Below are 12,307 nucleotides of genomic sequence, written 5' to 3' on the forward strand. Positions count from 1 at the left end.
CTGTAATAAGATATTATTCAACTTCGGTATAAATTCGCAGAATAAACGTCATATTGGTATTTGTGTATCTCAAGATTTAATATACATTATATGATTGTATTTACGAAGCTGTAAGGTAAGGTTTTACTTCTTAGACTAGCATATGTTCATTTGAAAGTCAACGCGCTATTCGTTAAACACCCATTATATGTGACAACCAGCCTGTGACAACAATGTATGGAAGAATAATTAGAAGAGTTGTAGTCAACGACAACCCAATGGCATGATGTAATCTCATGATTTTACAGTGACTTGGACCTGAACAATAAATGATTAAACTCACGTCGTATGTGCAACTTTCTGTGGTCCCTATATATTTCATTCATTTTCGGTAGAGCGTGAACCTTCATGGAATTACTACCGGTGTTAGTGACTGACGTTGCCCTTACGATGACAATACACGCAATGCTTGTTTGGGTTCAAATTCCATATTAAGTAACAATGTTTAGTGAATAACGCTTGCAGCTTGATGAGTATTTTCTGCCACCTGGATGGTGTGGCGCCACTAAATTTTGACTAAAGACGAAAATTAATATACGGGATGTGGCATTAAATCAAGTTTGAAATAAAACAGAAACTCTAGCAAACCACTTCTGAACATTTTGTTACAACTGCAAGTTAAGTGGTCCATGGAATAAATCAGGGAATAAGAATCTGTAGCACCATAAGTTGTTTGGTTTGGAGTTGACCGCAAACATCTTGGTAATGTTCAAGCATTACAACTCAAGTTATCACCCACTCCTTCATTTGTATAGGCATTGTAATTCCTATCCTATTGCATTAAATGTTGACTGTATGCAGTCCATGGTCTAAATAAAGATCTATTCACTATGAGTCTAGTTTCCTCTGTAGAGCTAGTTACATAGGCCGTACTCAGAGGGCTTTATCCTCGTGCATTCGTGAACATGTACCAGCATGGTTGGGAAAAGGAGTCACCAAATCCATTAACAGCACCATCCTTTCGCACTTGGTAGACAGTGAACATCATATCAAAATAGAGGAAGCCTTCTCTGTTTTATATCAGGCGCCGAAAACTCTACTGAAAACTCTACCTTAATTACTATTATACTGATTGTGACTGGACACTTTATTGCAAATCATTCTGACCTTTGTTAAATGACCTTTCTATTTTGCAAACAACACAATTTTGAAGTATATGTGTCATAACAGATGCAAACGTTCACCATTTTTAACATATAACATTGTCAAATTAATTAATACATGCCTCACTTCGGCCTTTGTAAAATATTATAATTATGGACCTATGTTTTTACACATTGTTTTTTCGTTTCGAAGTATTCGTGTGGTAGTCATTATTCTAAAACGTTCATATGATATAAATATAGTAACCACATACAATATGTCAGACTCAATACCAACCGAAAACCTGGAGGATAAATTTCACCTGTCACTGGTAGAGGTAGACATTGTTATAGCCACGTAAGTATGACTTCCGGAACTTGATTATAGTGACCCTAAGTTGTGGTCTGTTCAACTGGAAGATTGTTTCACGAGACACAATGATAAATCTTGGGGAATCAGCAACCCAGATCCATGCTCTTTCCTCCCTCATTCGGTCGCCAGAGAGGTCCGTGACTTGATTTTCAGCCCACAAACACCACAACCATACACCATTTAAAGATGGCAAACGGTGGGCCGTCTATCTTGTCAGATGGTTAAAGGGTTATTATTATCAACATTATTATTATTATTATTCACAAACATCTTATGGGTACATAAGTGCCGTGAAGAAACCATTTCGGGTTTCTTCAAAAAATGCAATAATACACAATTTTCAATAATGTTGGCATTACATTTGCCATGTTTGAGAAAGGAAGGAAAAATAAAATATTAATAATAGAATAGTAATAATAAATCAGGTTCTGAGTAATTAGCAAGAATTTTGAATTGATTTTGAAGGAGGAAAGGAAGAAACTAAGGAAATAGAAATGAAGGAGTCGCGGAATACGTTAATATCTTAACGCAGAACAAGAATAAACAACTATGTATGTATGGCAAAAACGAGTAATAAAAATAAAATAAAACAGAATAAATTAATAAGTAAATAATTTATTATTGCGGTAAGATATGACGTTAGAATAAGTGTTCGTGCGAGCACAGTCATAGTTTTGGGTGATGCTATGAAAATCCCAATTAAGTGCAAAAGATAATCAATGTGTATGAGGTGTATATACATAGTGAAGATAAAACGAGTCTGATAAGTTGAATTCAGCGTAACACAAGTTATTGTCTTAATCTAAAACTTCGTAATCTTAAGAATAATATGTATTTAGAAGGAAAAGAGAGAGAGAAAAGAAATGGACACATAGTGAAAGGGTCCAACCATGATCATAATAGTGTAATGGTTATAGATTTTTGAGATAAACGAATAATTTAAAAATAATAATAACAATAATAGTAACAATAATAATAAACCTTTACTGCACTCGGATAAATACGTGTAGATTTATGTAACAGTATACAGAGTGAAACCAGGTACTATTATGAACATTAGTGCAATAATAGTTTAGAATGATGCTATGATAGTCACAATTAATTGCAAAGGATAATCAAATCAAAATTTCTATATGTTATACATATATGTTGTGAAGATTAAAAAATAAAAATCTGAGAATTTATTTGTTTAAGTGTAACACAGGGTTTTTTGTTTTTAGTTGTAGACTTTGGATGTTTAGGAATAAAATATGTTTAGAAGGACAAGAAGAGATGAAAAGAATATCTAATGTGTCGAGAGACCAATAATGATATTAAGAACAGTGATAATTATAAATACGAACATAAGCAGACTTCATATATTAAGATAAATATCAAATAAAATAGACGTGAAAAGTTTCGAAGGTTTCACTTTGCTTTTCAGTCAGTTAGATAGATGACGGACCTTTTTTGTATATATCATTGTTAAGCACGTTGATATTCAATAGGTGACACAATCCACTTTCGGAAAGAAAATCATCAAGAAGACTTCGGAACCGGATTATAGTTTCACTGCATCGGAGGTTCATTGGTAGTCTATTCCACATGGTTGAGTAGCGAATAACGAAAAAATTCCGGCGTAAATTTGTGTGGGTTTTTGGAATCGCTAGAATATTTTCCTTATTGCATAGATTGTGGGACGGTATCATAGAGTATGAAGGGGTAGATAGCGAAGAGTAAGAAATACCGTTAAGAAGCCGGTAGAGAAAGATAAGGTTTAATTTGATACGCCTGATCCAGAGAGGTTCTAGTTTGAGTTGTTGACATCTTTGGTGATAGTCTTTGTCGTCAGAATACCCCAAAACAGCTTTGGTGAACCTTCTTTGAACACCTTCAATTTTAATCAGGTCATTATGCCTGCAATTACTGAAAACCAAAATACCATATTCAAGAATTGGTAAGATACATTTTCTGTATAATAATAATCTCGATTCGGTATTATTGAAATTATTCATTATAAATCCGATGAGCTTTCTAGCTTTGGATACTTGAGATGCAATGTGTTCAGAAAAGTTCAAACTGTCGCTATATCTTAAACCCAAGTCACGAACAGCGTTGAGAGGTTTCAGTGTATGTTTTTGTATAGCCAGATTTCAGTTAAGGCAACGGCCGATGTTAATAAATCCACTTTTGTCAACATTAAGTGGCAAATTCCACGAAATAGTCCATTCGTACAACTTGTTTATTTCTTCTTGGATTACCGTTGAAATATAGCTTTCTTTTGTGGGAGATGAGAATGAATAAACCACTTTTAGATCATCGGCAAAAAGAAAAGGTTTACCATATTGAAAGAGGGAGCAAACGTCATTGATAAAAAGGAGAAATAGTAATGGACCAATTACACTTCCGTGTATAACCCCACTGGTTACATTCACAGGTTTGGAGTAGCAAGATCCAAAGCGGACAATTTGGCTACGTTCTTCTAAAAATGACTTGAGCCAAGATAAAAGGGGATTCTGTATTCCATATGAAGAGAGTTTTATAAGAAGAAGTTTGTGTGAGACGCTGTCGAAGGCCTTACTAAAGTCGAAGTACAGAATTATCACTGATTGACCAACATCTCTTCTCTGGGTAATTTGATCAAAAAATTCCAGGTGCGATGTGAAGCATGAGCGTTTGGTCATAAACCCGTGTTGGGATGGGCTAATCAGATTAGCCGAAAGCAAAAATGATAATAGCTGTTTGTGGATTATTTTTTCCATAGTTCTTGACAGCACGGATATCAAATTAATTGGTCTGTAGTTAACAATATCACTGCGTGATCCGGTTTTGAATCTGGGGGTGATAAGAGATGTTTTCCAAACAGATGGATAGGCCCCATATTCCATAGATAGGTTGAAAAGTTTTAAACAAAATAATGGGAATTCTCTACTACCATATTTCACAAATGATGAGGGAATCCCGTCAGGTCCACCGTCATAGGACGCTTTCAAGACAGTCATGGCCTGCTTGATGTTGGAGGGTACGAAATCAATTTTCGACAGGTGTCTGCACGTCAGCATTGGAAATGTATTGATACAGCTTTCAGTTCTAATGTTATAGCACTGCGAGAAATGCTGACTGAATTGTTCGCAAATAATATCGAGGTCATCAATAATTCTTCCGTTAACTATGAAGAACTTGGTTGCGCCAAGAGAATTTGACTTCACACGCGATTTAAAAAGCCGAAGTATTGATAATTCTGGGCTTTTATTACCTAGGGCTTTATTTTCTATATTCACAAAATACTTGCGTTTAGATGAAGCACTCTTGTCAATTAACTTAAGTATACTATGTAATGCATACAAGTCATTATGCTTGTGGTAACGGTGTTTTAATTTCCTCAGCTTTCTTTTAAAAGTTTTAAAATTATTCTGGCCCCTATTGGCGTTATAAGCCACATGACTAATAATTGGAGCAGTGAAGTCGAGGCAGTGTATCAAGTTGTGGTATAGATCAGAGATCGCAATGTCAATATTATTTGTGGTAAAACAAGTTTCCCATGGTAAACAACGAATGAGACTTTCAGTCCGTTTCCAGGTTTGTCGATCAAAATGTCTCCTCTTGTACATCATTGCAGCTTTAGAATTCAATTGTATGGCGTCGAAAGAATGAATGATACACAATACTACTCTGTGATCACTCTTGAAAAAATTAATGACCGATATGCACTGAGATAGAATCTATGTTGACTGTAAATAGTAAATCAAGTATATTATTTTTTCTAGTCGGTTGTCGGACCTGTTGGACCCATCCATAAAGTTCTAGCGTTTCAACTAACTTGTCATGTCGACCTGAAACCGGAGTCGAATCCCATGTAATGTATGGCAGATTAAAGTCACCTCCGATGATTTTAAAAGTATGCGGTTGGTGTGAAGCAATGGAAAAGATGTTTGTTAGTAATCTGTCAAACCTAGAGTCTGCGTGGGGTGGTCTGTATATGCATCCCACCAGTAGATAATTCTGAGATCCACAGTTTACAGTAGCCCAGGTGGAGTCGTCTATAGCATTAAGGGATTTATCCTCAAATTTGCAGGCCTGAATATCCGAACGGACATAGATAAGTGTACCGCCCCCTAATCCATTACATCTATCGGTTCTAAAGAAAACATAGTTATCTATATGCAGGGAGTGATCGGATATAGATGAATTGCACCACGTTTCCGTAATAAGTACAATAGTTGGATTTACAAGGAATAAAAGGGTTTTGAGGTGAGTAATTTTATTGGTCAGAGAGCGGGCATTGAACGAAAGAATAAGAAATTGAGAATTACCATGGTGAAGCAGGTCAGAGTATAAATCACAATTGGTATTTTCATGAATACTCGTAGGATTAGCTAAGGTGAGAGTTGTGTTGCAATCGGAAGTAGATTCAACAACTTTGTCATCATTTGAAGTAAGTTTACTGTTGCCGGCAGAAAAGCCGGGGGAAGTACAAAAAAAGTCTTCTCACTGTTATTGTATATAACATTTGGTGAAGGAATAGTATACATATTTGGAGCCGGGCCAAGAAGGCCATCAAGTCTATGTGTGCGACCAAGTGGCCGTTTACAATTTAGATTGCTATTTATACCTGACGTATAGGGAACATGTTCTAGACGCTTATTTCCAAGGTTTGTGGTTGATTTTGGCCTCTTCGTAATTTGAGGAGGGTCGTGTATTGTTAAAAATGCTTGAGATGGTTTGCAAGGTTCGAGTATATCGACGTTAAGCGTGTGGTCAGGCAGATAATTTTTATGACCAGTTTTCCCGTTGTCTGTTGCACAGTCACTGTAACTGGTTGTTGCACTAACAGCGATTTGGACTGTGTTGTCACATTCGTAATCAGTACAACTACTTGGGGTAGAATCTAAGTCAACATTCTTAAAAGGATGGGCATCACCTACATTGAGACTACTTTCTTTTGGGTTTTGAACTTTAGGAGATTCAGAAGAGTTTTTCGGTGGTTGCATATTCAAAAAGTTAGATGTCTGCTTAGGATCGGACTTAATTTTATGACCTTTAGGATTATGATACGCTTGGGTGTTTGATGCTGGCAGTCTGTAGATATCTCGACCTGCTTTTCGTTGGCATGGTGTTCTATCTGGTAGAATCTTAATATCCTTGAAAATCTGTTTCTGTTTCAATGAATTGGAGGAATTTAAAAACTCACTAGCGTCTACAGATGAGTTGAATTTGAACAAGATCGGTGAGTGCATATCAGGGTGGCTTCTTTTTAATCTTGTGCATACACATGGTATGTGTGTCATATTGCTGGCTCTAAGCAGACTAGTTTTGATATTTTTAAGATCATTTGAGTCCGGTATATTAAACACAATTGCATTGCTAGATCGCCTTATTCTTTCAAATACCTCTGATGCAACACGATCTAGGAAGTCATTTATGTAATTCATTTGATCTGGAGTCTCTGTGAGGTTAGGGTTGATGAGATACTTGAGGGGATTCAGAGTGTTCATGTCAACTTGCAGTCTTTTAATATTATTCGCATAGTTGCAGTTGTGATTATCATCATTGTTTACCAACAGAGTCTTCAACACGTCTGGAATGGAGACAACCGGTAAAAGCTTGTCTGCTTCCGGATGAACGGAGTAGCTCGTCTCGCTGTAACTGTCAGTAGCAATTTTAGATTGTGTAGTTTTCCTACGTTTGGCTGGACGCCTACAAGCAGCGGTCTTTATTTTCTTTTGTTGCATGATAAGAAAGTGACGCATAGCAGATGGATTGAACAAAATTTTGAAAATAGAGATGAAAGAAAAAAATCAATGCCAATGACTGAAGTCTAGTAGTCAAAACCTATGCTTAACACAAGGGTGGATGTATCGTGAGGATCGGTGAAAGTGTCGAAAAACAATGGATAAGAATAGCAGGAAGATATTAACGGTGACAAAATATACTGTCATAAAAAATAAATAAATAAACGTATGACAGACTCACCGAATTGGACAGGTGATTCCGGAAATTAAATGAGTTATAGTATCCAAATACAATGAAAGTATATGGAATAGTGAGTACAGTTCTCTGTCATACACGATTATATATATTTCTAGATATTAGGTAGAGATCCGAATAAATCCTGTGAATACATAAAGTACGTGTGTTGTAGCATCCAAACACGATATAATGAATAGAATACAAATATGAAATTATATTCCTCGCCGAATATGATTATATACGGTTTTTGGAATGACAGAGGAAGGTTATATCGTATAGCCAAAATGAATATACAATTATTTGATCATGAGTTATTGTATGAATATGATCATATATACCATCAATAAGTTAAAATTAAGATCTTATCGTATAGCATAAAATTTGCAGCCTAAACGTGAACAGATCAGAATTAAGTTATCTTCCGTAATTCCAAGAAAAGATAATCCATCCAGCTCAGTGAGGATCCCAGTAAAAGAAAAACTGTAGGCCACGGCCAAAAAGTTCATTGACTTTTTCAAAGAGACACACTAGGTGCTATGTTGCCACAGTTTTAACACCATCTTCATGTCTTAGTGGAGGAAAACACAGTGGGCGAAACAATCCTGAAGCAAGGATGCTAGAAGCTCTTTCATGTTGCACTCAATACTGATTGGATGGGCAAGTTCCGAACACATTTTTATCTTTTTTAGCACGTTTGGCATATAGAATAATTGAATGAGGTCATTCAACTAGATCTTATACGATGCACCATACACAGAAATAAGAATCATCAAAAGATCCTGTCGTAGCAGAACTTATTGCGAGTGTCGAAATGTGACACAGACTTCACCCAAAGTACATACAGATAGTAGAAATAAGAGCGGATCATCACTGAGGTCACAAACGCCCAGACAATCTAGACAATTTTGTTGGTATCACTGGAATTTTGGCATGTAACCAACCAGGTGCAGTCAAAAATGTGCCTCGCTTAAACAGATTCCCAAGGATATGGGAAGAGAATTACCCCCTCCTCATTGGTCTCGACGACTGAGAAGGGTGCCTGAATATTTGTTTGTTTTATGTTAGAAACGGAAATCCATACATGAACTTTTCGGTGAATACCGGTGAAGAGCTTAGTATCATTCTTCAAAACGAAACTGATCTGGGTCGAAATATTTCCTTGATTACACTTCAAGATGCCAACAAAACTGAAACCGTAACTTTTCGGTAGAAAACGTTGGATACAGAAATGAGGTTTATCAGACGATTTCCCTGGGTTTTCACTGTAGCCGATTTATATCTGGCGATGCTCAGAATGGACTTTTTGAAGAGATATGAATTTCTAGTCGACGTTTATAAACGACTTTTGATACTGAGAGAAACCTCAAATTACACAAAAGATTAAGAAAGTCACACCATATCTCTAACTTCGGTGCAAACTCCACCAGTAACAGCTGCGAAATTACAGGATATACTCGCAGAACTCCCGAACCTAACCAAACCGAACCCTCAGACTTACAAAAGTAAACTAAAAGCAAGTCATATGATCGAAACTGAAGGCGCACTTATGCTTGCTAGACCCAGGAGACTAATATCAGAAAAGCCTCAAATCGCCACAGCTGAATTCGACCACATGCTAGAACTGAGTATTATCCGCCCCTCTGATAGTCAATGAGCATCGCCTTTGCATATGTTCCCAAAGAAAAGCGAAGGCGATTGGAGACCGTGTTGAAATCATAGAACAATGAACCCACAATTGATTACACTGATCAAAGAAGAGGTTGGGTGCAATTAAGCGATACCCCATACCTAGTTCTTTAACACAAATTAGAAGTTGTTAAATTTTTGAATAACTTTTATAGAAGATTCTCACCCGTCTGCGCACAAGTAATGCGACCGTCGACAGATTCCTTAAAAGGAAAACCAAAAGAGTTTAAGCTGACTCCTGAGGTTGTCAAACAGCTTCAGGTCTTGTCTTGATCAAAATTACCGACCCATAAACATAACCTCAGTGGTATCTAAAGTGACGAAAAAAGTAATTAACGTGGCGGTAGTTCGACATCTATTTACTGTTAATGTCACCTCGATCTCCCAGCATAGGTTTCCTATGTCCATATCATGCGATACATGCTTAGTAGACTACCTGAGTGACATAACTCTGAAACGAAACGGACTCTTTGCATCAGTCCTATCCTTAGACTAAGAAAGCTTTTGGTAAGGTCCCATACAAAAAACTTCTCGTCAGACCCAGTTCTTTAGGAATCAACAACCCACTATATGGTTTGCTTCATTCTTAACAGAATGTAAACAAACGGTAAAGTATAATGACTCCCTCTCACCACTTACATCAATAACTAATGGATTCACTCAGGGGAGTGTAATCGGTACACTCTTGTTTCTTATGTATGTAAATGATATATGTAACACCATAAAATTTGGGAGATCATACTTATAAGCTGATGTTCTCGAAATAGTATCGACTTTTAAGCCTGAAGCTCTAAGTGGAAGTGTGTCCTAGATTCAAAGTGACCTCATTAATCTAACTATCCAAAGCGAAAAATGGTAATTGCCATCTAACCTCAACAACAAGTGTGGGATTATGTATTTCGAAAAGTATCCCTGTGAACTACAACTCAGATAAAAGTAGAGTTCAAACACTCAACTTGGCGCATGATCTAAGTATTAGTTACACTGGAAGCCTAAACTTTGAAGAATATGTCTCCTTTATTATTTCTAGATCTAGACGGTTGATTGGTTTCATAATGAAAAAAGACTAAGGTTACCCATTACAAAATATGTGTACGACCCTCCCCGTATATTGCTTTTTTATCTTCTCAGACATGAACAACACGTAAAAGATAAAAGCACATGTTAAAGGACGCTTCATAGGCCGACTGCTAGGGTGTGACTCCACTTTCAACTACACTGATGGGTGTATGCACCTCTCCATATAACCTTTATTGTACCGTGCGCTACGGAACAATATAATGTTTCGCTACAAAAAATACATGAACTCACATTTCTAACTTCCTGCGCAACTACGATCCATAACTCAGTGTCCAGACTCAGAAACAACTCATATACACTGCTTACAGTAAAACACCGAAAACCGATGCTTTGTAAGTTTTTTGCAGTGTGGTCGCCGATGCCGGTCTGTAACTGAGACACTATTCCCAAGTTCAAAAGACTAATAACACTATTATTGACACTAAAGAACTTCATCAACTAATTCCTGAACTTCCGTCCATCAATGAAGCACATTATTATGGATCGCTTAATATCTGGACTGATCATGAATATAACGGACTCACATTATCAATAATATGAACACATCGTTTACCCTCTCCCGTTATTCACTGATCAGTAGTCATCCCCTTATACTCCTACTCCTCACTTTTAGATTCCGAATCTCTCTAATGCTTAAAATTGCATTATTCTTCATAAGTGTCATGTACTTTTTTCTGTCACGATTAGGTGGATAACTCTCTAATCTCATGGATGTTGATCAACTATGGCTGATAATAAGAGGTCACAATGTCCCAAATTCGTATGAGTTGCTCAATGTTTTGTTTTCTCTCTCTGAAAATTTTACAACTCTAAACTCTTGTATTCTTTGATTTGCTATCTATCTTTACCATCTCTTAACCACACATAATATGACCAGTGTTTGATGACTTATACCACTAGTTATCTTCATACCACTGTGATATGCTAAATGGTATCTCACCTAACATACAGAAGCTTTATCATCTGATTTTCTTGTAACATAGAACTAGTAGAGACGCTGTGTTCCAATAAGAAGCTTAGATTGAAACAATATTCACACACATCACAAACATAAGGGAGCCTAATATCACAAATTAAGAGAGAGGTTGGTGTAACTGGCCGGCAAAAATGATGGTGGAGAGATAACTTCAATCCACTTATGTCCGTAGGGCTCCTTGTGGTCAAATGGGATGTCATAAACCAATGGTACTGGTGTTAATTTATTATGTAAAATACCTCTTTCAGTTGTGTTTGTGACATTGAATTGGTTCCATTTCTTTCCGAGTATTCCTATTACTAGCAAAACTAAACAACTCGCTAAAAACGAAGCCTGCTCATGATTCTATAAAATCAACAAGAATAGAAATGAGCTAAGACAGCTTAGACAAAAAAGGGGATAGCCGGTGAGACTTTAATTTGTGGACGAACCAGTGAAGTATAATAAAACAGGTCTCATATTTTAGCGCGAAATTCGCCCATTCATTTGGCTATAAAGAGTTTTAGTATTATAGCTGATGTCAGTTCCTGATGGAAACTCTAAATCTAATTCTTCAGCTTAAACATCAACTGTAAATCATAATTCTTATTCATCACACAGGTTGACAACCATCATTTGGTCCTAGTTATTGGGTGGACACTCCCGAGATCAGTCTAGCGTCTCTCAAAGTTCATCCATAAATTATATTCTCACTAGACAGCCATTTGTGTATCACAATTTTGTTTTCGGTACTAAATTTCAAAACTACACATAATCTCAAACTTTCAGCTTCTTTTTGAACCACCTTCATTTGTGCAGTATTTTGCCCACTCATACCTTATTTAGGCTTATTTTCTTCAACCTTTTAGAATGTCCTTGCTTAAAATGCTTTATTACCTACTGCCATATTGACAATGCGAATCTTAATAATATTATTTACATTCATATGTGAGAAGTGTTTTTCCCCATAATTTTATGATCAGTGTACCCTACAAAATATCAGACCAACTAAGTAATCCACCAAAATGAAGACTGTATCTTCTGAAACAATTTGATCTTGCCTGTAAACTGACATGCCTCATATAACAGACTTATTTGCGAATACATTATTATTAATATTTCGTTGTACAAAACCATGTTAGC

Source organism: Schistosoma mansoni, assembly GCF_000237925.1.
Source record: "Schistosoma mansoni, WGS project CABG00000000 data, chromosome 1 unplaced supercontig 0295, strain Puerto Rico, whole genome shotgun sequence".
Taxonomy (NCBI): Eukaryota; Metazoa; Platyhelminthes; class Trematoda; order Strigeidida; family Schistosomatidae; genus Schistosoma; species Schistosoma mansoni.